This window comes from Rattus norvegicus, chromosome 1, assembly GCF_021556685.1.
Source record: "Rattus norvegicus strain SHRSP/BbbUtx chromosome 1, alternate assembly SHRSP_T2T, whole genome shotgun sequence".
Classification (NCBI taxonomy): domain Eukaryota; kingdom Metazoa; phylum Chordata; class Mammalia; order Rodentia; family Muridae; genus Rattus; species Rattus norvegicus.
In genome coordinates, this window is record NC_141534.1 from 123,453,735 (window position 1) to 123,480,596 (window position 26,862).

At 35.6% G+C, this 26,862-nt stretch overlaps 1 long non-coding RNA gene and 1 pseudogene across 7 annotated transcripts in view; both read right to left on the minus strand.

Moving 5' to 3' along the window:
• LOC134483413 (uncharacterized) overlaps window positions 1–26,862 on the minus strand; it is a 204,202-nt gene that overhangs the window by 115,133 nt on the left and 62,207 nt on the right. For 4 of the 7 annotated variants that reach the window (XR_015646613.1, XR_015646578.1, XR_015646575.1 and 1 more), the window contains exons 1-3: window positions 24,638–24,709; window positions 20,366–20,462; window positions 848–944 (exon numbers count right to left, since the gene is read on the minus strand). This is a non-coding gene — a long non-coding RNA (uncharacterized LOC134483413). Of the gene's footprint in view, window positions 1–847; window positions 945–4,949; window positions 5,060–7,597; window positions 7,756–20,365; window positions 20,463–24,637; window positions 24,710–26,862 lie in introns of those variants that run through there. The other 3 variants (XR_015646576.1, XR_015646624.1, XR_015646592.1) reach the window with 2 other exon arrangements.
• On the minus strand, window positions 9,024–9,146 carry LOC134485459 (U4 spliceosomal RNA; annotated as a pseudogene).

A 26,862-nucleotide genomic window follows, 5' to 3' on the forward strand; every position in this document is an offset into this window, starting at 1 on the left:
CATCCACATTTTGGTCTTTTGTCTTCTTAACCCAGATATCACTCAACACTGTGTCCACACACAATTGAATGAATAATGAAAATATGGTACATTAACTCCATGAAATGTAACTCACTTCTTGAAATAATAAAATCATGGAACTCTTACTTAAGTGAATAGAACTAGGAAAAAGTCATCCTGAGTGAGAAAAATCATCCTGAGTGAGGTACTCAGAACCCCAAAGAAAAATTTAGGATGTTATCACTTAAAACTGCTTTTTAGGTTTTGTTATTTTGTCTTTTTTTTTCAGAGTTGAGGACGGAATCCAGGGCCTTGCCTAGCAAGTGCTCTACCACTGAGCTAAATCACCAACCCCTAGGATTTAATCCTTTCTAATGCATGTAAGAATCCTTAAATCCTCAGTGGTAAGATATAGAGTGAGGAACTAGAAATTATAGAAGGTTTTCCTGAATAACTAAAAACATAATTAAATCTGGAGACATGTGGTGTAATGTGGTAGTTGAATGGGAATATTAAATGCAGAAGTGGAGGAAAGTGGGGTAAGGGACACCAGAATCTGTGGACTATCTGAAGAATGTTATAGAAAATTATTACAGTAGAGGCTCCTTAATATATAATATGTTAATGCTATATTCTTAAAACACATCATATAATAATGGAGAGAGTACAACCTAATTGCCATCTCTCACAAACAAAATACCCTCCACTGCCATGTATGTGTTACATCTATTTGGGTTTTGATGACTGAGATCACACAGAAACTCCCAAACAACTTACATTCCTATCCACATCATTGGTTGGTTTACAAAAACAGATGGCAAAACCATAGTGATGGAACAACACTTACCTATCGCATTGAACATGAAGAAATTAAGTTGGTGACTAACTGGAGTATTCACCCCTTCCATATAGTGTTCATGGATTGGAAAATTTATTCATAATTCCTGAGGAGAAAAGGAAAGGTGAACATAGCTGAAATCTTTCAATTTACAATGGTGGACTGGCTACAGTGTACACGAGTGCAATAGTTGTACAAATGTGATGAGAGTAACAATTATATGAAAGGATTTAATGCCCAGTCCATGAGACATGTTCCTGACATACCTCATATGTCCAAGAAAAGAGAAATAAGTAGATTGTGGACCAAGGGACATATAAAACACCATTTTTCTGCAAAAGCAATATACCAATTTAAAGAATCCTAAAGATATTCTGTTCTTCCCTTCAATAAGTATATTACTCAGCCATGATCACAGAAGCTGCAATCTGTTGTTGGTGGAAACAAAGGCAGAGACACATATCTGAACACTGTGTAGAGATTAAGAGAAATGTGTTAACTCAGTTGTAAATGCAAATTCTCTATTAATACTTTCCCTTCACCTCTCATGAATCTTTTTCTTGGGAGAAAACTGAGAGCACCTGTTAATGGAAAGAATGTAACAAAGAACCAATGTCTTTCAGATGTAACAGACGTGACTAACTCACATATGATCTCACATAGAACATGACAGCATGATATGGTTTCCATAGAGTAAAGTGAATTGACTCCCACTACTGAGGGAAATAAATAAACATGATCTGCAATCTCTAACCATGAAGCTATTTCCAATATAGAAAGGTTCCTAAAGGAGAAATTAATTTAATATTGTGGAGTCTAATTGATTATAGAAATCGCACTTATGGAAGGTTTTATTCAAAGCAGTAGACAGGCAAATCATATGAACTCAAATGTATTTTGACAATAATTTTATGAATCCTAATGCTGTACCTCTCAACATAAAAAAGCAGATATAATTGGACAAAAGAGAAAATGGGAAAGAGCCTCAGTGCGCTCCAGGAGATTTCATGATAAGGTCATGAGGTATACACACAATAAACATTCTTTGCTAGACACAGAGGATTCATCCTTGTGCTACTCAGGTATGTTTCCCTGGTGGTTATCTTTCCTAATGCTCTAAAACACTATTCAGGCTCCATTAAGAAAAAAATAATGGCTTTCTTATCCATTAATATTCCTTATATGCTACAATAATGAATGGCCAGGTAAAATGCATTAACATCGCAAATGTACAAAGAATTTTGTGCTTAACCAACCACATTATTAATTAGAAGTGAGGCCAGTTCTACAGAACAGAATTTATGAATGATAGTACAATCATGATCAATAAACTCAGCTAGGGATTTTAAAGACCCTAGGAGAGAACACACTGACATTGTTTTTCTAAATCTCCATTTTGTCAAATTCCTTTTTAAATATTTCTGCTATGTCCTTTGGTATGTGTTGCTGATTATTTCCATAGATAACACTTTTATTACTAATGTTTTGTTAGCACAATGATACATATTTACATAAAGGACTGTGATTAAGCAACAGTCAGTACTCAGACATAGTTGGGGATTCTAAAAGTCCCCAGATGGGTAAAAGCTAGAGGACTGGAACAAATGCTATGGGATGTCTCTATAAATGGCATGGCTGTTGTAAACATTGCCTCCTAAAGTTAGGGTTACATGTGTGCCCCTCAAAAGACTGAGCAAATATTCAAGAAAGGAAGAAGGAGGGCTTCTCAATATTCCAACCCTATATGCACACATCCTTACTGACATAAATGGCTACCAGAGTAGCAAGTTTCCTGTTTCCTTAGAAATGTGGTCACTGGTAAGGATAAACAGAACATATTTCAGAGAAATAAAACAACATACAACAAAATCAGAGGGAGCATCCTGCTAAATGGTAATAAACTCAAAACATTTTTATTAAAATCAGGAACAAGAGAAGGAAGTTTATTCTTCCTGTCTTATTCAGCATAGTATTAGGAGATTCCTTTGAATATGATATGATTTTATGCATAAAAGTTCCTAAATGTGGCATCATGAACCTGACAATTCTGATAATTACATTCAGCCATGTAGCAGTATAAAAAATTATGAAAATTCATGTCCTGAAATAACAAATACATTGTTTAACAAGCTATAGAAACAATATCATTTATAAAAAATTATGTATCATATTGTGATATAATATATGTCATATACCATGTTATATAAAATATTACATATATTACATATGTCTATATTTGATTACCAATAATGTTCATCACACAAATTAAAAAATAGTGTTGTAAAATTAGATAGAGACAAAAAAAATTCCCTGTAAAATAAACTTGAATAATGAACAAAGTTCAGGTGGTATCTGCATGGCAGATTTCAAATTATTCTATAACATATCTGAAGTAACAAAACTGTAATGAATGTTGCCACTCTGTTATTTCTGTATTAATTAACACCTCTTTAGAAGCAAGAACCTTAGCCAACCCTCAGACTGCTGTTGACTTGGATCAACATAGTCTTGAATTTAAGATTTTTTTAAAATCTTAAACACAAACAACATTTTGAAATAAAAAACAAAATACAATGAGTAAAAGAATCGGATAAGCCTCTGAGGAAATCTGTGTCTCAAACCTATTATTAGTCTGCACTGTTTCCTCTGTACACATCTGAGAGCATTTAATTTAGTGTTTTTAAAGCATACTTGAGTGTGTTAACAATTGGGTCTCTGATTCTTGTGTCTGCTCATTTTCCTTCTGTTGGATTGCCTTGTCCACCTTCAATATGTTCTTACTATATCTTATTATATTTCATTTTATTTATGTTTGTTGTTATCCCTTGAGTGTTCTTTTCCTCATGAGAGACAGAAAGGGAAGTGATCTGGAAGGGAGGGGAGGTGTTTAGAAACTGGGAAGGGTTAAAAAAGGAAAAATGTAATAATGATATAAATAAAATAAATAAGAATGGAAATGAAAAACTGGACAAAAATCAATTTTCAATTAAAATAAAAATATTATTATATTGTAATATATTATAAAGAAAAAATATGATTCCAAAAAAGACCAGAAATAATTCAAACAGAAACAAAAGCAACAACACACCCTTGTGGATTTATCCGATGGAGGATGGCCAACCTCCCCAACAAACAAACCACCCAAAAAAACCCAAAACCAAATCTGCATTCTATTTTGCATATCTTATAAAATTCATGCATATCAGAGGATGAAAGCAAAGTATAGACTACATGTCCAAAGAAAGTTGTTTCCAATACACCAGTTTATTGTTGAATCTGGGCAAAATTAAAAAGACCCTAAAGCATTGTCATAACATTGAAATTGGATCACCTTATATGATCACAGAAGAAAATGGTTTATCATTCTGTACTACTCTATGCATTGTATGTCATGTGAGTATGTTTGTAAGTGTTTTTGTGCATGTATATTTATATATATATATATATATATACATATATATATGTTTCCATATGCCTGCCGTTCACACACCCAACTTCACTCTTCCCACTACTCTTTCTTACAGTCATTCTGAAACACTTATCCTTTATTGGAACTATCATAACATCAAAACTCATTCTTACCTGATACCTCTAACTATTCAGAAACTGGAGGTGCAAACCACGTGATCTATTGTGTGCTTTCCCTCTGATGATATTCTGTATGTTAACTCTCAAGTGTTTTTTATTCCTTCAAATCTTTCAGTCTATGGCAGATACCCAGATACCACTGTAACTTCATTTATGGATGTAATTTTTATGCAAAATCCATTTACGAACTTAAATTCCTTTATATTTTTCTGACTGCCATTACTCCCACACACCAATAATCCAGAATACTGTCAGCTCTTTGAAATGCTAATATTCACCCTATAAGAGAACTGATCTGAAGTGACAGGGCAGATTGACAGCTCAAGGGGAGGGGCACTGCAGCAAACACAACACAGGACAGGACAAAGGAAGCCAGGTCCTGATCTGATAGGTTTCTGATCTGACAGTTCAGAGTCAAAGGCTTGAGATGTATAGAATAATCTTCTTTTACAACCAATTTGCCATATTTAGTGTGAAGAAATCACGTCTATGAAACAAATTATGGGGATATGAGGGAGCTGACCTTGTTTGCTGCATTGCCTTTCTGACCAGTCCTAGGGTGCTTGTGACAGGCATCTTTGTCTGCCTCTTCTCTGAGCAGGACCTGCTGCATGACTTAAGTAATCACACTGTAACCCGCCCCTGTTCTGTGCTAGTGAGCTAGCATAACCCTCCAATCACGCATGCGTGCATGGTTGCTAGGCTACAGAGATTCAAAATCTTTTCGAAAGCTAATGACACAAGGCAGGCAGACGTGATCTTTAAGCTGTACTATTGCTAGAATGAAAGCGCTAGGTCTTCAAAAACCCCTGTATAAATTGGTCAGGGATGAATTCAAGGTGCATTTTGGGCAATGATGCCTACAGGATATTGAATTATCTTCACATTTAGATCTCTATACAAAGGAAAGAAAGAGTGCTTAGGAAAAATGTAACAAAATTAGAGAATGTACGAAACCAATGATACTTGTAATATCAGGAGAAATCACTAAAGAATAAAAGATGCTACTTTAATAATATTCTGCATTAGTCAGATTTAGCTTGATTAGGTGGATTTTTAAAGGATCTGATGTGCTCATGTAAATGAAGCACTTGCCATTAACATAACGTTTGTTATTTACTATAAGCATTGGTTTGTGATTCAATGGTGATTTTTTTCTTCTGTTTTAAAAATTGTTACTTTGATATATTTACTTTTTTGTTTGATTTTCTTTTAAATAGGTGCTTACTTGTTCAATTTAGCTGGAATGGAAATTCACTTGATGACAGGGCTGTCTTTTATCTCAGAGATTTACTGACTTCTGACTTATAAGTGCTACATGTAAACTCACATGTCACCACAGTTAGCTAGATTTTTAATGTTAATTATGTGTACATATATACATTCTCTCTGTCTCTATCACTGAGATTCTGTCTCTCTACTTTTAAGCCCGAACTTGCGTCTGTGTAGGTGTGTCTTTCTCTGTCTGTCTGTCTGTCTCTCTGTCTTTCTCTATCTCTCTCTCTGCTCTGTCTCTGACTCTGTCTCTGTCTTTGTCTCTCTCTGTCTCTCTGTTTCTCTGTCTGCCTCTCTCTCTCTTTCTCTCTCTCTGTGTGTATGCATATGTGTAGAGGTATTAATTGCAAAAGGCTGTATATGTCTCAAGATATGCAGTTACATGTAATTTGTGATTCCTGACATGAGTTCTGAGAAATAATTTTGCAGTGCACTATTACTTTTTATAAGCAGAAGCACCACTCAACATCACTATGAAACTTTAAACCTTGGTGATTCTGATGCCCAATGAATATGAAAATGGAGTACAAGCAAAAATGTAGAGTAGCTCCTGAAAGTTAATGATTGTACAATCATTTATGTTTCAATAAAGGTAAATTATATTGACTTAATAATATCCTTTTCTGCAAGACAAAGTGTACCTGGGAAAGGGAAATGGATCAGGAATTACAGAATGTGCTTCGAATTTGGACAATCAGCCCTGTGTCCTATAATCAAGGAAGGAAAACATTTGCAAAACAAGATGACTTTGAATGCATACGGGAATACTCAGCTTCCTATTCTATAGCATTACTTTCAGAAGCTATCCCTGTGTGGCTAACTTTACTTCAATATAGGACTGAGCAGATAAGGATGGCAATATATTAATACATATCATATTGAGAGAAGGAATGACCACTCTTAAACAGGCTGGGCTACTGCAGATCAGACCCTCTGAATCTTCTGTCAATGCTGGAGATGTTTAAAACTTGATGCAAAGATTATTCTGCCATCTTGATTTTAAAGATACCTTTCAAAGATTGATTCCTTATATTAAAAATCCTGTGAAATTACAATGCCGTAATATTGTATTTATCAAAATTGTCAGAGGATACTTGGTAACAAGTACACAAGTTACAGTAATGTATTATATAGAGAGGCAATGTTTGCATCAATAGCTTTTTTTCGGGACAGGGAGATGCTGTGCAGAATACACTGGATTTACATGTACAGTGTTCCGTCTTAATCTGCCAGCTATTGGGTTAAAAATAATGGTTTTTATGTAAGGGATAATGGCAACAATAATGTATGGTTTTCTAAACAAGAAAAGGAATCCTAAATGTTTTTACATTTTATACATGTACTGTGTGTCAATGTGTGATCAGGACACTGAAAACACTGAAAGAAATCCCTGTGTTTCATCATATTATTTTGTGTTTGTTGGTTTGTTTGTTTTTACTGGATTTTTATATTTATATTTCAAATGTTATTCACTTTCCCGGTTTCCTAGACATAAGCCCGCTATCCCATCTTCCTTCCTTCCTTCTCTCAGGGTGTTCTCATCTCCATCAAGTCCCTCCTGCCTTCCCCCCAACATTCCCCTAGAGTGAGAGTCCAACATTGGCAGGACCAAGGGCTTCCCCTTCCACTGGTGGCCCAACAAGTCTATTCTCTGCTACCTATGCAGTTGCAGCCCTGGGTCAGTCCATGTATAGTCTTTAAGTAGTGGTTTAGTCCCTCGGAGCTCTGGTTTTTTGCCATGGTTGTTCGTATGGCGTTCCAAGCGTCTTAAGTTCTTTCAGTCCTTTATTTCCTCCAATGGTGGTCCTTCATTTGCTGCTTCAAACTCTGCCTCCATATCCCCACCTATGCTTATTCTTGTTTCCCCTTTTATGAAGGAGTGAAGAAAAAACTCACATTTTATGAGCTTTTCATTTTCTCTGATTAGTGGAGTCCTCCTTTTATCCTCTTCCTCCTTTTTCTCCTCTGATTCCTCCTCCTTTTCTCCTTTATTTTATTTCTAGTTTTGTTCATATTCTGTTTAATTTTTGGAATTTGTGAGACAGTGTCACATTCTGTAGAGTAAGTTGGGCAAAAATATGAAGTAAATATTTTGCTTCTATTTCTTGAATGATATGATTAATATGTAAGTCAATATATCTTGAATGCTTTAATTTGATTTGTAAATGTGAATTTGACTTTGATCATCAATTACTCTTAGAATTTTTTGTTTTGTGAAAAAGTCCAGTCATGTTGGCACATGCCCTTATATCTAACAATTTAGAATCATAGGAAGAGAGTCTACTATGAGTATACTTACAGCCAGAATTACATTTTAGAATTTGTAAGAAAAACAAAAATATACTAATAAAATTAAATTGTAGTATAGTAGCAAAAAAATTATTTCTTCTTTTCTGTATTTCTAGTGATAAGCAGCAGGTTGCTGAATTAGCAGTTTATATCTCAAACCTCAGAGAAGAAGCAGAGAGACTTCTCTCAAAACCTTCCACAAACAATCATCAACTAGGAGTCAACTGTTTAAAAATTAGAAACTAATCGTTGACATCTCATTGAAACCACTGCATTCTACTCCTTGTCACCACAGTCTTACAACCAATTTATAATAAAAATATACTATACAAATTTAAAAGACCCCATCATTTTTCATAGAATGAACCCTGTTTAAAACCTTAAAGTGTCACTGAGCCTCAAGTCAATACTTTCAATGTTACCCCTGTAAAATCATAATATAGTTACATATTTTTAGCATACAAGCACATAAAGCATATATCACTTTTTCTCTAAAATGATTTCAGGCTGTTCTGATTAATGGTTAGGATGACCTTCAGCATCATATTATTCTGTCCCTACCTCCTGGCTGCTGTTGTTCCTTGTGTGTATAGTATATCTGCATTTGTGATGAAGGTCAAATTCAAATCTGTTTATGTTAGGCAAATATTTTACCAAAGTTTGAATATCAAACATATCTTTCCTTGGAATTAAAAACCCAATAGCATTTCCATTTTCAAGTCTTTCACTATCCAAATTCTCTATAAAACTCTAACATCACATTTTGAAAAGGGGGCTCCTTTAAAAATGTACTTTCTTACCTCCAGAGAGAAGAAGCAATCAATTATGTGAACAGAGCAAAATCAAACCACAATCGTGTTAATACCTCAACATCTTATTGTCTGTGATCCACTTACTATTTTCTGGTATATTTGAAAGGGTCTGAGCAACATCATCATCATCATCAACAACAACAACAACAACCTCATTGTGAGTTATCCAGAACCTCAAAGATAAATACAGAATGTATCTGCTTATATTTTGATATTTTAAGCACTGACAATGGCATACAAGAATTAGGCATGAGGAAAGGATTTTATTGGGAAAAGTTTTCAATTAGCAATAATTGCGCCTCGGATAAACCTCATTGGCTACGATACTGCCAGTGCGCAAAGCTAGGAAAGGATTTTATGACGGTAGAGAAACAATATAAAAATTTATGGGAAAAATTTCCTGAACAAAACACCAATGGCTTATGCTCTAAGATCATGAATCGACAAATGGGATCTCATAAAACTTCAAAGCTTCTGTAAGGCAAAGGACACGGTGGTTAGGACAAAATGGCAACCAACAGATTGGGAAAAGATCTTTACCAATCCTACAACAGATAGAGGCCTTATATCCAAAATATACAAAGAACTCAAGAAGTTAGACCGCAGGGAAACAAATAACCCTATTAAAAAATGGGGTTCAGAGCTAAACAAAGAATTCACAGCTGAGGAACGCCGAATGGCTGAGAAACACCTACAGAAATGTTCAACATCTTTAGTCATAAGGGAAATGCAAATCAAAACAACCCTGAGATTTCACCTCACACCAGTGAGAATGGCTAAGATCAAAAACTCAGGTGACAGCAGATGCTGGCGAGGATGTGGAGAAAGAGGAACACTCCTCCATTGTTGGTGGGATTGCAGACTGGTAAAACCATTCTGGAAATCAGTCTGGAGGTTCCTCAGAAAATTGGACATTGAACTGCCTGAGGATCCAGCTATACCTCTCTTGGGCATATACCCAAAAGATGCCTCAATATATAAAAGAGACACGTGCTCCACTATGTTCATTGCAGCATTATTTATAATAGCCAGAAGCTGGAAAGAACCCAGATGCCCTTCAACAGAGGAATGGATTCAGAAAATGTGGTACATCTACACAATGGAATATTACTCAGCTATCAAAAACAACGAGTTTATGAAATTCGTAGGCAAATGGTTGGAACTGGAAAATATCATCCTGAGTGAGCTAACCCATTCACAGAAAGACATACATGGTATACACTCATTGATAAGTGGCTATTAGCCCACATGCTTGAATTACCCTAGATCTCTAGAACAAACGAAACTCAAAACGGATGATCAAAATGTGAATGCTTCACTCCTTCTTTAAATGAGGAAAACGAATACCCTTGGCAGGGAAGGGAGAGGCAAAGATTAAAACAGAGACTGAAGGAACACCCATTCGGAGCCTGCACCACATGTGGCCCATACATATACAGCCACCCAATTAGACAAGATGGATGAAGCAAAGAAGTGCAGACCGACAGGAGCCGGATGTAGATCGCTTCTGAGAGACACAGCCAGAATACAGCAAATACAGAGGCGAATGCCAGCAGCAAACCACTGAACTGAGAATAGGTCCCCCGTTGAAGGAACCAGAGAAAGAACTGGAAGAGCTTGAAGGGGCTCGAGACCCCAAAAATACAACAATGTCAAGAAACCAGAAATTCCAGGGACTAAGCCACCACCTAAAGACTATACATGGACTGACCCTGGACTCTGACCCCATAGGTAGCAATGAATATCCTAGTAAGAGCACCAGTGGAAGGGGAAGACCTGGGTCCTGCTAAGACTGAACCCCCAGTGAACTAGACTATGGGGGGAGGGCGGCAATGGGGGGAGGGTTGGGAGGGGAACACCCATAAGTAAGGGGAGGGGGGAGGGGGATGTTTGCCCGGAAACCGGGAAAGGGAATAACACTTGAAATGTATATAAGAAATACTAAAGTTAATAAAAAAAAATATGAGGCATATTTGGGGGATACATTGGAATGTAGCAAATAAATGGAGATGGGGGAATGGAAAGGATAGAGTGGAATACTAAGGAGGACAGCTATATGTAGGAGTCAGATCAGTTCTTAATATATATCATAAATAACAAATAAAGGATATTAAAAAATTGGAGAGAATGACAGAACTAGACATCTCTTCCCACCAAATGAAATCTCCGACCCATGTACTGGCTCTATCTACTATATTTTTTGGCCAATGTGTCCTCATTGTAATACTCCAATCACTTCAAGCTATTGCCTAAGCTACTGATTGCTGCATACGGCTGGTGATGGCTCTATTGTCGAAGACAACACCTACATTTCTTTTGAACATAGAGAAGACAAACAGGTGCCTAACTAAAACATTTACCTTTTGAATAGTGTTGCTGGTACTTAAATGTGTTTTGCGGGGTTATTGAGGGAAAACTTACACACAAACCCACCTCTATACTATTTGACCTACCACACTCAGCTGCCTACAGGATACAATGCTGCAATCGTGGCACCTTCAAGGAAGTAAGCAACCACTATATGACTGGATTTGAGACATACAGAGTGAGATAGTACACATTTCTTCCATTGTTCTCATGACAAAATACTGGGGTTTAAGGCTTAAAGCAGGTATTATTGTCTGCTATGAAAATGTAGATACAAAATGATTCCTAATAATATTCTGTTATGCCCATATATCAGTATATTGCTCTATTGTCATCACAAAAGCTAGCATATATAATAGATGGGGCCAATTACAGAGAACTATATCTGCACAAAGTGAAAGACCTTGGATCATACTCTCATAAATGACTCATTACCAGCTAATCTCTTCCTTCATGGCTCAGGAAAGATTTTTAGAAGTCATGGTAGAAATATTATAAGGCACTGGGAGGAATGCAAGCAAGTGATCAATAATGTCCAGACACAACAGGACTGATATACATATATACTTATATAAATCAGGAAGCCATGCAAAGGAAATGCACAGGTTTTCCAGGTCAAATTATTTGGTGTCCAACCCTAATATCTGGATCTGAATATGATCTACCTCACTAAGAACCTCTCTCATTGTGACATAATTTCTAATATCAAAAGTGCTTTGGTCCAGTACAGTTTCATGGGAATAGAACCTACAATCAAGCAGGTACTTCATTCTACCTTACATAAATCAATGGTAATTTTGAATTTTTTTATTCATAATATATTATATTTTTGACCATGCTGGTAATTTCCCATATATTTTGACTCCCAGTTTAATATTTTCTTCGACTTTCTCTGTAAGTATGTATCTCTGTGTGTCTATGTGCTTCTTGTGTTTTATCATTTTGATTCCATTGGTCGTTTGTTCTGTTTTAGTCAGGTTAGCTTTTTCTTTTCATGTTTTCCAAGGGGTGGGGTGAGAACATGAGGAAATAGGTCATTTTCCAGATGGAAAGAATCAGGGAGGATGAAATAATGAGGCAGAATATATTGTCGGAAAAAATCAATTTTCAAAAATTATTAATTCAAAAACTGATACAGATTGATATTATTTCATCTTCATGTATTAACATTTAATTAAACAAGTCTTCAGAGGATAAATTTCTATTGGTCAGAGAAAAACTTGTGCAAGTCAATCCTCTATTTCTACACTGATGCCTTCCTGGACAGAACTCTGTTTTAATTGGAGTTCATTTTACATACTCTTTCAACTCACTGGTGAATCAAATTATTTCATTTACTGAAACAGTGAAGTTTCAACCCAGGAACTGCCATATCCTGGGGATACTTCCTAGACTGAGCAACGCCCCTATGTCTCAATGGTTTAGAAAAGAATGAATATCATTTGATTTGATTTGTACTGTCCTTTTTTTTGAGCATGAGATATAAAGTTACTGCAAAATATTTTACTCTAATTATGTCTCAGATAAAGTAGTTATTTGTTTATTTATGTCATTTAAACTCACTTCTTTTGCTGATTTGTGATACATCCTCCCAAACTGTAGCCTTGTGTTCTTTCTCACTAGTTTAATCCAAAGTGTACTCAGACGGGTAGTCCCAGTTCATCTCTCTCAGTGTGGAATTACAGGTTACAGCATGGTACCTTCTGTCTACATTTTCATATTTGAAAAATTCAGTCCCTAAAAGAATTGAACTTCAAAGGTAAATGAATGGAACTAGAAAACATCATACTGAATGAAGTTTCCAGACCACCAAGACAAGTATATTATATATTTGCTTATATGTGGACATTAGCTGTTAAGTCAATGAACCAATGTACAATGTACAGAAGCAGAGAAATTGTGTTTAGAGTTTGGGACTAGGAGTAATAGATAGGTATCCTTAGGAAAGGGAACTAGAATAGATCGATATGCATGGTATGGGTCTTGAAAAAGGAGGGAACAAGTAGTGATAATTATTGAAGACGTGAGTAGAGGAAGGAATATGGAGATAAATAAAATTAAGAGGCATCCTATGGTTACTGTGTTAACAAACAGCAAATCCTTTATGAATATATGCATATGAATGCAGTTTAAAATATTTCTTTGAACATTATGTTTCTGGAATCAGAGGTTTTGGTTATTTACTATAGGTTAGGTAGAAATTCTATGAATTTGTGCATATCCTATTTAGTGAGATGATAATTCTGAACATGCATATAACTGTATTCCTGAAGGCATAACATTATAAAGTCACATGCACCCAACTGTTACTGTATGTGGGACAGGGAAAAGGATAAAGAATAATGAACAAATGTGGAGTGGCATTTTGAGGTATTGATCTTCAGTAATTAACTGAATAATGTTGATAGATTCCAATTCACCAAGATCTGTCTGTCTATCTATCTATCTATCTATCTATCTATCTATCTATCTATCTACCTATCTATCTATCTATCTGTCATCATTCTGCCTACCTACTTACCTACATATCTACCTACTTATCTATAATTTATTATTATGGATATAATAAAAATATGGTATCAGCAAAACTTCATGCATGAATTTCCGCATTATATTTGCGTGTGTATGTGTGTCTGTGAATTTTTTAGCGTGGCTTGATCATATTCAGCTTTTCCTTCCATTTCTTCCAGATGAAATCCTTCCCTGCCCATCTAGTTTTGTATCTTTTTCAGAAACAATTTAAACTGGAGTATATATAGCTGTGAATCCACCAACTTGTTACATTAACAGGCCTGGAAAAGTTAGCTACTGATGCAATAGTGGTATGAGTGACATGAAAATAACCAGCCTACATTCTTGTTGGATTCAAGGCTTGTTCCCCAAATTGAAATGTATAAATTGTCCTGTTATTTGAATCAAAAACCTGTAGCCAAACATAATATAGGCCTGAAGGGAAAGCAAATGTTATTACTCTGAGAAAAGAGCATAGTATTAATCTAAGTCCTAATGACTTCTCCTTAGACCCATAGCTTACTGTATTTTTCAACCCTCTTGAGAGAAGATTCTTCTGCTAGAACATCATGCCTAACATAAAGATCAATAGCTGTTCAAGATGCATGGAGTAAGAGAATGCTCAATTCCAGTCACTAAGTAAAATGTCTATATCATGTTTATCTCCCAGGGTTCAGGATTCATTGTTGAAGAAATGCTTGTAGAGTTATAAGTATTATAGACAGTATAGAACTAAAGTCAGCTTTCTTAAATGTTGTGACTACTGCTGACAACTACACACTTACTTCAGTGTAAGATACACAGAGATATATTCTCTCTTTCTCTGTCTCTCTGTCTCTCTGTCTCTCTGTCTGTCTGTATCTCACTCTCTATGTCTCACTCTCTCTGTCTCTCTCTCTCTCTCCCTCTCTCTCTCTCTCTCTCTCTCTCTCTCTCTCTCTCTCTGTGTGTGTGTGTGTGTGTGTGTGTGTGTGTGTGTGCCATGACCACATATAAAGGTCACAGGAAAAATTTGGAGAGTCAGTTCACTACACGTGTTTGTATATGTATTCTAGAGAGAAAACTGAAATTGCCAGGCTTAAAGAGCAATCACCTTTATGTAAATTGTCAGGGTCATAGGATGCCTAGACAGGCCTCACCTACCTAGAAGAGGAGGGGGAGATTATTTGAAAGGTAGTGCGAGCAGTGATGACATGGGAGGGGGAAAGCAAGCAGAAAGTAAAGGGAAGAAATAAAATTTTAAAAAGTTAAAAATGATTTTCACATACATATGTTCTAGTGGTAATAAATATATAAGTCAGGAAACTCACAATATCATAGGTCTGTATTTCATTGGAGGGGAGTTTTTACAAAACAATGGTATAAATATGAAGGGAAACTAGTGACAGACTAAGTGTCTTACTAAGGTTTTTACTTCTGTGACCTGAAACCAAGAACAAAACAGCACTAATAAAGATCACATTGAATTGGGGCTGGGTTATAGGTTCAGCGGTTCAGTCTATTATCTTTAAGGTAGAAGCATGGCAGTGTCGAGGCAGACATGGGCCTTCAAGGGTTGAGAGTTACACCTATGTTATAATGGCATCAAGCAGAAGATTGAATCCCAGATAGCTAAGATGTGGGTATTGAAGGCCACACACACAGTGACACCCTTACTCCAACAAAGCTACATTTCCTAACAGTGCCACTCCCTGGGCAAGCATAAACAAACCACTGAATAAATGGTGATGGTAGTAGAAGCTGAGATTTGAGGAATGAATGTGTGGAAGGGTAAATATCCCTAAAGTGGTTTTGAAAAAGGCATATGGAAGCAAACTTCTGTAAGAGGGGCTTCACTACACAAATATACATAGAAACATTTTACAAATAAGGTTAACTAGTAATAAGACAATGGTTTCTATACAGGACACTATAGCCAGACAAGTACATGGTCCAGTGCCAGATTTGGTTGTCTACTTTTAATTCACTTTTCAGAGAATTCCCATACAGTCCATCCCATTAAAAACCTTCTTGGTTATTATACAGGATTTTAAAGTAAGACCCTATTGCTGAAGTAAGCACACGGTTAAGTCAATGAACAGAGATAAATTTATCTAGCATTGACCAATCAGCTTGATTCTACTGTGTATCTTAGTGGATAGTTTTCACAGTACCAGAATATATGAAGCAGGCTACTGGAGGTAAATGAAATCACTACTTTGTCAAGCTTGGAAATACTCCCTGCCAATGAATACTTCCAATACAGTGATGAATTGCCTATCATGAGAATAACCAACATTTTTAGTTGGATTTGAGTCCCAAAATGAATTCCAAAATTGGCACAGTTTTCCGTAGTAGGATCCTGAACCTAAACAGTGCATTCATACTACTTTCACATCGACTACTATTACCGTGCTAAGTCTTACTGATTTAAATCAACCCATAACTCATAACCATACCAATAAATAAGTGTTCCCATGAAAAATATTCAGAGACTAGAAAAACACACATACACAATATAAATGAGTAGGCATAATTTATTTCTTAAATAGGAAGGCAGTGATTCTTGTTTATATTGTATAAGTTAATATATGCAATTTTCAGAGTTAGCACATACAGAATTTTCTGACTTAAAAATATGTGGCACAATAATAATGATATATGCAAAATAGTTGATAGATTCCATAAACCCATGTGGATGGTGCTTTCCATATATTCGTGATCATTAAATAATTAAAACCATGCATTCAGAACAAGGTACCATCATGATAGTCACTATTGCTTTTGTGAGTTGAAATGGGGACAGGATAACAGTAAAGATGCAATGTTAGCAATGCATCATGATTCGAAATTGCCTACACCAATATACTATGTAAATTTTATGATTTTTCCCTTCACCATTTGTGGATATTCTTTGAAAAAAAGAGGTCAAAATGTTGAAATGAATAAAATAATATAGAAAAAAAGGAATATTGGAATTGATAAATTTGTCGTGCTGCAGTTTCTTTTTAAAAAGTCTAAAATATGAAGATTATGACCTTATGTTTTATATAAATTCCAGTTTAATCTATGAGTTACTTTCTTACTACAGAGCAGTCTTAGGAACAAAGTGCTCCAAATTTGAATTTTATAAACAATGCTTTATCATCCACTTCTGGTATATGGGTGATTTTGGAAGCAGCTTTATAGTATGGAGAATCATTTCTCTGAGGAAAATGAAACTGTGAGAGAACTAAGGTTGAAAAAGTAAGAGGACTACTTCAAAAAGCAGTCCTGTAGCTAAATAAAAATTAAATTTCAAAGAATATCTATGAGCTTGTGAGATTCAGAAAACTCATGAGTATATTTGTAATACTTATTTCAACCTCATGGGTTTTCTAAAAATTTAAAAAGTATTACTTTAAAGTTTGCTCTTGAGACCCTTTGAATTTTTGAATTTGATTGTGCTCTATGTCTTGCCAAAAATAAGTTCAAGAATTCTTGGTGAAAATTTGTTGAATGCAAAGGATAATTTGTTAGAACTTCAGGCATGGGCAGAAGTTGGAAGACTTCTGATCTCGAACCTATTATCTATTATTAGTGGACAATATTTATGTCCTTAAATACCCTCTCTGATTTTGCAAGCAAAATATTTTAAAGGAGTTCTAAAACAAGAATTTCTTAGTTCAGTTCATATATGAAGTCAATGAAAGAAGTTCCACACTGGGACGTGGTGATTTGCCAGGCAATGGGAAACCTATGTTTTACCTATGTCTTTACATATATATGGCATCTAGTTCCATTTCTTTGGGGAGAAATTGATCCTTTTATCTCAAAAAATAATGATTGTGTAGTAAGTATGGAATCCAAGGCCAGAAAGTGACTAAAGGCATTAGTACAATTAAACAAAAAATATATTACAAAGCCTGAAATTAACATACAAGGAGTGAAAATCATTAGTACTAGGCAGGAAAAATTCAGAAATGTGGTTTAAGAAATCTATGTTTGTAAGGGAGGAAGTAAATACCTTAGGACAGGATTACTTTTATACTAGAAAAAATTACCTATCAAAGTTTAATAGAAAATTGCAGAACAAAATATGTTTAACGTGGAAATGCAAGTTGGACAGAAAAATTTTTTAATCTTTTCCCCCATCTTTATTAAATTGGGTAATTCTTATTTACATTTCAAATTTTATTCCCTTTCCCGGTTTCCAGTCCAACATCACCCTAACACCTCCCTCTCTCTGTCTATATGGGTGTTCCCCTCCCAAACCTCCCCCCATTACTGTCCTCCCCCTAGAAACCCATTCTTGGGGTTCCGCTTTGGCAGAACCAAGGGCTTCCCCTTCCACTGGTGCCTTACTAGGCTATTTATTGCTACCTATGGAGTTGGAGCCGAGGGTCAGTCCATATATAGTCTTTGCGTAATGGCTTAATGCCTGGAAGCTCTGGTTGGTTGACATTGTTATTCTTATGGGGAATCAAGCCCCTTCAAGCTCTTTCAGCCCTTTCCCTGATTCCTTCAATGGGGGTCCTATTCTCAAAATATGGACAGAACTTTTTTAATAGTTTAATACTGTGTTAGAAGTTGAAGTCTTTTTAGTGTAATCATCCTATGAAGAGGCTTCAATGGTTGCTTTGATAAGGGACTTATTTGTCCAGTATGCCAATGGAAAAAATACTTGGGAGAATAAACTATCCTCATGGGTAATTCTGAGGCATACATACATTCATTCAGAGGCAAACAGGACCCACCATTTGGGCTGAAAGTTCTTATATCATACAATACATTTGCAGTTTTCTGGCCTTACTGAAAACAAGTATATTTCTTGGTAGTGATCTGAGAGTACTAATGGACATAACTGTGGGAAGAATCTGGATCTAGGGCTGTCAAGAGCCGTGCTACCTACTTGGATTCTGAGGAAAATAACATGGTTATTCTCAGATTGAAAGAATTTTTTAAAGAAACTTATCACTATTTTAAATTAGGCATTTTATTTATTTACACTTCAAATGATATGCCATTTATCTCTTATCCCTCCACAAAGCCCATCCACTTCCTCCTCTCCCCATCCACTTTGCCTCTTTGAGCGTGGCTCTCCACCCATTCATCCACTCCTGCTTCACCAACCTATCATTATCCTATGGTGGGACATCAAGACTCCACAGTACCAAGGTCCTTTCCCCCTGTTCATGTCAGATAAGGCAATTCTCTGCTACACATGCATCTAGAGCCCTGTGGAACTACAGGTCTATTCTTTGGTTGATAGTTTAGGTTCTGGTAGATCTGGCGGATCTCCTTAATTCACATTGATCTTTCTATGGGGTTGCAATCGACTTCGGCTCCTTCAGTCCTACCCCTAGCTATTCCCTTTGGGTCTCCAAGGCTCAGTATGATGATTGGCTCTATTTGCATCTATTTTGGTTAGGTGCTGATAGAACTGCTCAGAGAACAGATATATCAGGCTTCTCTCAGCAAGTGCTTCTTGAACTCTACAGTAGTGTTGTAGTTTGGTATCTGCGGATGAAATGAATCCCTAGATACAGCTGTCTTTCCTTCAGGTTCTGTTCCATTTTTTCCCTTCTCTTTCCTTTTGTCAGGAACATTTCTGGATTAAAATTGTTGAACGGCATGGGTGGCCCCATACCTCAACTAGGGGTTGTGACTATCTACTGGAGGTGGTCTCTACAGGTTCTATCTCTCCTTTGTGGGGTATTTCTGATATAGTCATCCATGTTTGGTCCTGAGAGCCTCTTGTTTCCCTGGTTTCTGGGAATTTTTAGTAGCTATCCCCAGTTCTGCAGTCCCCACTGCTAATTATTTCTATTCGGGTTCCTGACCGTCTGTATTTCTCTCATATCCCTTCCAATAACTGATCTTGTCCCATCTTTTTCCCTCACACATCTTTCTTCCTTCCAGATCCCTCCCTTCCTCTATCTCCTGTGACAATTTTGTTCTCTCTTCTATATAGGATTGAAGCATCCACATCTTGGTCTTCCTTCTTTTTTAACCCAGATATCCTCAGAACTGTGTCCATAAACAATTGAATGAATAATGAAAATATGGTACATTTACGCAATGAAATGTAACTTACTTCATGAAATAAAAATCAACGAACTCTTACTTAAGTGGATAGAACTAGAAAAAAGTCATCCTGAGTGAGAAAAATCATCCTGAGTGAGGTACTCAGAACCCAAAAGAAAAAAAAAATTAGATGTGATCACTTAAAACTGCTTGTTAGGTTTTAATCCTTACAAATGTATGTGAGAATACTTAAATCCTCAGAAGTAAGATACAGAGTGAGGAACTAGAAATGATAGAAGGTTTTCCTGAATAAGTGAAAACATAATTAAATCTGGAGGCATTTGTTGTAAGGTGACAGTTGAATGGGAATATTAAATGCAGAAGTAGAGGAAAGTTGAAGGGACACAAGGCTCTGTGGACTATCTGAAGAATGTTATGGAAAATACTAGAGTAGGGACTCCTTAATCTATAATATGTTAATGGAATATTCTTAAAAGACTTCACAAAATAATAAGGAGAGTACCACCTAACTGCCATCTCTCACTACCAAAGCCACTCCAGTGACATGTATTGGGTTACATCTATTTGAGTTTTCATGACTGAGATCTCACAGCAACTCCCAAACAACTTACATTCCTATTCACATTTTGTTGCTTTACAAAAACTGATCATAAAACCATATTGATTGGACAACACTTACCTATCTCATTGAACACAAAGAAGTTAAGTTGCTGACTAACTGGAGTACTCACACCTTCTTGACAGTGTTCATGGATTGGAAAATTTATTCATACTTCCTAAGGAGAAAAGGAAAGGTGAACATAGCTGAAATCCTTCAGTTTACAGTGGTGGACTGCCTACACTATACATGGGTACAATAGTGGTACAAAGGCAGTGAGAGTAAGTAACAATTATTTGACTGGATTCAATGCCTAGTCCATGAGGAACATTCCTGACATAGCTCATATGCCCAAGAAAAGGGAAATAAGTAGACAGTGGACCAAGGGATGTACCAAACACCATTTTTTTTCTGTGAAAGCAATGTAGCAATTTAAAAATCCTAATAATATTCTGTTATTACCTTTAAATAATATATTGCTCAGCCATGATCACAGAAGCTACTCTCTCTTATTGATGGCAACAAAGGCAGACACATACCTGAAGAATGTGTACAGAATAAGAGAGATATGGTAACTCAGTCATAAATTCAAATTCTCTATCAAAACTTTCCCTTAATCTCTCGATTCTTTGTGTTTTGTGAAAACTAAGAGCAAGTGGAAATAGAAAGAATGTAACCAAGGAACCATTTTTTTAGATATAACAGACCTAACTCACATGTGATCTTATATAGATCATGAGAGCATGCATATGGTTTCCATAGAGTAAAGTGAATTGGCTCCCATTACTGAGAGAAAGAACTAAACACAATCTACCATCTCTAACCGTGAAGCTATTTCCAAAATACAAATGTTCCTAAAGGAGAAATTAATTTAATATGGTGGAGTCTAACTAATTATAGATATCACATTCATGGAAGGTTTTATTCAAAGCAGTAGACATCAAAATCATATGAACTCAATGGTATTTTGAAAAAAAAATTTGAATCCTAATGCTGTGTCTTTCAAAATAAAAACCAATAAAATTGAACAAAAGGGAAACTGGAAAAGAACATCACTTTGTTCCAGGAGATTTCGAGATAAGATCATGATGTATACACAAAATAAATTTTCATTGCTGGACATAGAGAATTCAACCTTGTGCTATCCAGCAAAGTTTCTTTATAATGCTAGAAAACACTATTGAGGCTCCATTAAGAAAAAATAATGGTTTTCTTATCCATTAAAAATCCTTATATGCTACAATAATGACTGGCCTAGTAAAATGCATTAACATTTCAACTGTGTAATGGGAATTTTGTGCTTAACTATCAAATTATTAATTAGAGGGAGGTCAATTCTACAGGAGAGAATTCACGAATGATACTACAAACATGATCAATAAACTTGGCTAGGGATTTTAAAGATCCCACCAGAGAACACACTAACATTGCTTTACTAAATATCAATTTTGTCAAATTCCCTTTTAAATATTTCTGTTATGTCCTTTGGCATGTGCTGCTGATTATTTCTGTAGATAACAATTTTATTACTAATGTTTTTGTTGGCACAATGATACATATCTACATAAAGGACAGTGAATAAGCAACACTCAGTACTCTGACACAGTTGGGGATTCTAAATGTCCCTATATTGGTTAAAAACTAGAGGACAGGATCTAATGCCTTGGAATGTCTCTATAAATGGCCTGGCTATTGTAAACATGGCCTCCTATAGTTAGAATTACATGTGTGCCCCTCACAAGACTGAGCAAAAATTCAAGAAAGGAAGAGGAGGGCTTCTTGTTATTCCAACTCTATCTGCACACATTCTTACTGACATAGATGGCTAATGGGGTAGCAAGTGTCCTTCCATTGAAATGTGGTCACTGCTAAGGATAAACAGAACATATTTCAGAAAAATAAAACAACAGACAACAAAAACAGAGGAAGCATCATGTTTAATGGTGAGAAATTCAATTTTTTTATTAAAATCAGGAACAGGACAAGAAAGTTCATTCTTCCTGTCTTATTCAGCAAAGTATTAGGAGATTCCTTTGACTAAGATATTATTTATGCATAAAAGTTTCTAAATGTGGAAGCAGAAACCTGATAATGATTAAAATTACTTTCAGCAAAGTAACAGGGTGAAAAAATTAATGAAAAGCCATGTCCAGAAATAACAAATATTTTGAGGAACAAACTATGTAAATAATGTCATTTATAAAACAGTATATATAGGGTTGGGGATTTAGCTCAGTGGAAGAGTGCTAGCCTAGCACGTGCAAGGCCCTGGGTTCGGTCCCCAGCCCCGAAAAAAAGAAAAGGAAAGAAAAAAAAAACCATTATATATAATACTGTTATATAATATATATTATATAACAACATTTTATATAAAATGTTACATATGTATTACCTATGCATATATATAATGATGACCAATAATATCCTTCACAGAAATTAAAAAATAATGTTGTAAAATTATATGGAGACAAAAAAGATACCCTGTAATATAAACCTGAACAGTAAACAAAGTTGAGGAGCTATCATCATGCCAGATTTCAAATTGTATTGTGTAATAGCTGAAGTAACAAAAACTATAATGAATGGTGCTACTCTGTTATTTCTGTATTAATTAACACCTCTTTAGGAGCAACAGCCTCAGGAAACCCTCAGAATGATGTTGGCTTGGATCAAAATAGGCATGCATTTTATAAATTATTTTTTTAAATCTGAAACCCAAACATCATTTTGAAATACAAAACAAAATACAATAGGTAAAAGTATAGGGCGTGCCTGTGCGTAAATCTGTGTCTCAAAGTCTATTACCCGTCTGCATTCTTTCCTCTTACACATCGTAGAGCATTCAATTTAGTATATTTATGGCATACCTGAGTGTGTTAAAAATTGGGTGTCTGATTTTTGTGTCTGCTCGTTTTACTTTGTTGGAGTGCCTTGCCCACCCTCAATATGTTCTTTAAATATCTTACTATATTTCATTTTGTTAATGTTTGGTTTGTATCCCTTGGGTGTAATTTTCCTCATAAGAGCCAGAAAGGGAAGAGATCTGGAAGGGACAGGTGGGGAGAAACTGGGAAGAGTTTTAAAAAAGAAAAAATATAACTGTGATATAAATAAAAAATTAAAATGGAAATGAAAAATTGGGACAAAAATCAATTTTCACTAAAATTACAACACCATTTTATAATGAAAAACAAAATATAATTCCAAAAAGCCCAGAAAGAATACAAAGAAACAGAAACAAAAGAAAGGCACACCCTTGTGGATTTATCTGATGGAGGAGAGCCAAGCCAGCCCCCCCAAAAAAACATAACCGCACAAAAGAACCAAAAACAAATCTGCATTATAATTTGCATATCTTATAAAGTTCATCCAAATCAATGGATCAAAACAAAGTATAGATTACATATCCAAAGAAAGTTACTTCCATTGCACCAGTTTATTATTGAATCTGGGCAAGATTTAAAAGTAAAAACATATTAACAAATAACATATACCGAAAGACACTAAAGTACTGTCTTAACATTCAAACTAGATCACCTTCTGTGATCACAGAAGAAAACGGTTTATTATTCTGTACTACTCTATGCAGTGTATGTGATGTGAGTATGTGAGTATGTGTGTGTTTTTGTGCATATATATGTACACACATATGTATATATATATATATATACACACATGTGGAAACGTGCTGGAAGGTGCAGCACGTTTCCACATGCTTGCAGTTCACAAAACCAAATACACTCTGCCCACTACTCTTTTTTACAGCCATTTGGGAAACCTCTATCCTTTATTATAACTATCAGAACATCAAAACCCATGCTTACCTGATGACCCAACTATTCAGAAACTGGGAGGTACAAACTACATCATCTATTGTGTTCCTTCCCTCTGATGATAATCTGTATGTTAACTCTCAAAATGATTTTAATCCCTTCATATCATTCAGTCTATGGCAGATACTGAGATACCACTGTAACTTCCTTTATGGGTGTAATTTTTATGCTAAATCCGTACACAAACTAAATGTCCTTTTTATTTTCCTGACTGCCATTACTCCCACACACCAATAATCCACAATTTGGTCAGCTCTTTGAAATGCTAATGTTCACCCTGGAAGAGAAGGGACCTGAAATGACAGGTCAGATTGACAGGTCAATGGGTGGGGCACAGCAGGAAACACAAGACAGGACAAAGGAAGCAAGGACCTGATCTGATAGCTTTCTGATCTGACTTTTCAGAGTCAAATGCTTGAGATCTAGAGAATAATCTTTTATCCCAACAAATCTGAAATATTTAGTGTGAAAAAAATCTTATCTACCTATGAAAATATTTTGGGGGTTTAAGAGAGCTGACCTTGTTTGCTGCATTGCCTTGCTGACCAGTCCTAGGGTGCTTGTGACAGGCATCTATGTCTGCCTCTTCTCTGAGCAGGGCCTGCTGCATGACTTAAGTAATCACAGTGTAACCCGCCCCCAGTCTGTGCTAGTGAGCTAGCATAACCCTCCAATCACGCATGCGTGCATGGTTACTAGGCTGCAGAGATTCAAAATCTTTTCGAAAGCTAATGACACAAGGCAGGCAGATGTGATCTTTAAGCTGTACTATTGCTAGAATGAAAGTGCTGGGTCTTCAAAAACCCCTGTATAAATTGGTCAGGGATAAATTCAAGGTGCTTTCTGGGCAATGATGACTACAGGGTATTGAATTATATTCACATTTAGGTCGGTATACACAAAAAAGAAAGAGAGCTTAGGAAAAATGTAACAAAATTACAGAATGTACGAAAGTACTAGATACTTGTAATATCAGGAGAAATCACTAAAGAATAAAAGATGCTATTTATTAATATTCTGCCTTAGTCAGGTTTTACTTGATCGGGTGGATTTTTAAAGTTTCCTATGTGTTCAAGTAAATGAAGCACTTAACATAACATAACGTTTGCTATATACTAAAAGCATTGGTTTGTCATTCAATGATGATTTTTTCTTCTATTTTCAAAATTTTTGCTTTGAGACATTTACTTTTTGTTTGATTACCTTTTAGATAAAGTTTTACTCATTGGATTTAGCTGGAATGGATATTCACTTCTTGAACGGGCTGTCTTTTAACTCAGAGATTTATTAAGTTCGGACTTGTAAGTGCTACATGTAAACTCACATGCCACCACAGTTAGCTAGATTTCATTAATGCTAATTATGTGTGTGTGTATGTATTCTCTCTCTCTCTATCACTGAAACACTGTCTCTCTGTTCTTAAGTCCCAACTTATGTCTGTGTGGGTCTCTCTCTGTCTCTCTCTGTCTCTCTCTCTCTCTCTCTCTCTCTCTCTCTCTCTGTCTGTCTATGTGTAGAGGTATGTAGGTAATAAAGGCTGTATATTTCTCAGGATCTGCAGTTACATGTAAATCCTGACATGATTTCTGAGAAATAATTTTGCAGAGCAGTATTACTTTTTATAAGCAGAAGCATCACTCAACATCACTATGCAACTTTAAAAATTGGTGATTCTGATGTGCAATGAATATGCAAATGAGCCATAAACAAAAATGTAGATAGCTCCTGAATGTTAATGTTTGTACATTCATTTAGTTTTCAATAAATGTAAATATGATATTGACTTAGTAATATCCTTCTCTGCAAGACCTGGGGTAGGGAAATGCATAAGGAATTACTCATTGTGCTTTGAATTTGGACAATCTGCCCCGTGTACTATGATTAAGGAAGGAAAATTTTGCATAAATAAAACGTGACTTTGAATGCATATGTGAATATTCAGCTTCCTATTCCATAGCACTATTTTCAGAAGCTATCCCTGTGTGGCTAACTTTGGTTCAATATATGACTGAGCAGATAAGTATGGCAATATATTAATTCATATCATATTGAAAGAAAGGGATGACCACTCTTAAACAGGCTGGGCTACTGCAGATCAGACCCTCTGAATATTCTGCCAATGCTGGAGAAGTTTAAAGCTTGATGAAAAGATACTTCTGCATTCTTGGTTTCAAAGATAACTTTTAATTATTGATTCCTATTAGTAAAAAAGCCTGTGGGATTTCAATTCTGTAGTATTGTATTTATCAAAATTGTCAGAGGATACTTGGTAACAAGTATGCCATAAGTTATACTAATTTATTACCTATAGTGGAAATGTTTGCTTCAATGGCTTTTTTTTTCTGGCCAGGAAGATGCTGTGCAGAGTAAACTGGATTTAAATATACTGTGTTTCATCTTAATCTGCCAACTATCTGGTCAAACTTAATGGTTTTTAAATAAGGGATATTCTGTCTTCCAGATTTTATACAATAAACACAATTGACAAGGATAATATATGGTTTTATGAACAAGAAAATGAATCCTAAATTTTTGCATTTTATACATTTACTGTGTATCAAAGTGTGATTAGGACACTGAAAACGCCGAAAGAAATTCCTGTTTTATCATATTATTGTGTGTTTGTTTGTTTTTATTGGATTTTTCTATTTATATTTCAAATGTTATTCTGTTTCCTGGTTTCCTGGACATAAGCCCGCTATATCATCCTCCTTCCCTTCTTCTCTAAGGGTGTTCTCCTCCCCA